We start from the raw sequence: 1121 nt of genomic DNA, 5'->3' as shown, positions 1-1121 counted from the left end.
TCTTCCTCCTCCTGGAAGTAAGCTGGCTTTCCCTGGGAGCTGGGAGCCTGCTGGGCCTTCAGTGGACACGAAGCCACCATGTGGTTAATGCTTTGGCAGAAGTGGCACTTCTTAGGCTGGGGTGGCAGCTTGCATTCCTTGGCATGATGGTCTAGACCACCACAGTTATAGCACCTGTCTCCTTTGGATCTGCGCTTCTGCATGTTCTTTCCCTTGGGCCACCTTTCACTCCCAATACAGAACACCCCACCAGGACCGGTGACTGGGATGGATTCCAAGCCCTTGGCAGACTTTTTAAAGGTGAACTCCACAGCCTCACCCTCCTTCAGGCTCCAGAATCCCTCCAGTGTAGCTTACTCTGGTGCACAAAGACATCCAACGGGGGGGGGGGGGTACAGCGTGACCCCGGTGCGCGCGGTCACGGGCGCGCGCGGTAATGGACAGGAAGCCGAACCCCAGGCGCACGTTGAACCATTTACAGACGCCTGCACTGTGCAGCAGCTGTGGCTCGTCCGCCGCCCGGGCTGCATCCGCTGGCGCCTCCTCGGGCGCCTTCTCCGCTGCCTTGGTGCAGCCACCTGCAAACTGCTGGTTGGACACCGAGCCCATGATCGTCAGCTGAGCCCGTGGCCTCGGGCCCTTGGTCGGGTGGCTGCTGGCCCCAGTGAAGTCTGGAGGCAAAGGGGTGGTTCGGAGAAGAGGCTGCTACATCTTTCTCTGCACCAAGATGTGGTATTTTTATACAATGGAGAACTAGCCTACCATAAAGAAGGATAAGCTTCAGACATTTCTAGCTAAATGAATACACCTTGAGACCATATTGTTCAGTCAAATAAATTGGACACATATGTAAATACCTCATTGTTTCTCTGGTGTGAGAAATTGAAAGTGTAAGAAAGACCAAAAGGTATCAAATTTTGGGAAATGGAAAGAAATGTTCAAATGAGGAGAACTAGGGAGGTTAGAGGGGTGAAGGAAATAAGGGACAAGAAAAAAAAGAGAGAAGGAGCTAGGAAGATAGCTCAGTAGAATAGGCACTTGCCTGGCAAGCCAAGGTCCTCAGTTCAATCTCCAGTACCACAAAGAGAGGGGGGAGAGAGAGAGAGAGAGAGAGAGAGAGA

At 53.1% G+C, this 1121-nt stretch overlaps 1 pseudogene; it reads right to left on the bottom strand.

The window, feature by feature from the left end:
• Positions 1 to 2: 2 nt before the first annotated feature.
• On the bottom strand, positions 3 to 609 carry LOC101576343 (annotated as a pseudogene).
• Between the last annotated feature and the right edge of the window lie 512 nt (positions 610 to 1121).

Source organism: Octodon degus, unplaced genomic scaffold, assembly GCF_000260255.1.
Source record: "Octodon degus isolate 3935 unplaced genomic scaffold, OctDeg1.0 scaffold00041, whole genome shotgun sequence".
Classification (NCBI taxonomy): Eukaryota; Metazoa; Chordata; class Mammalia; order Rodentia; family Octodontidae; genus Octodon; species Octodon degus.
The sequence above is the reverse complement of the archived record's forward strand: the minus strand, read 5'-3'. Positions and strand labels throughout refer to the sequence as shown.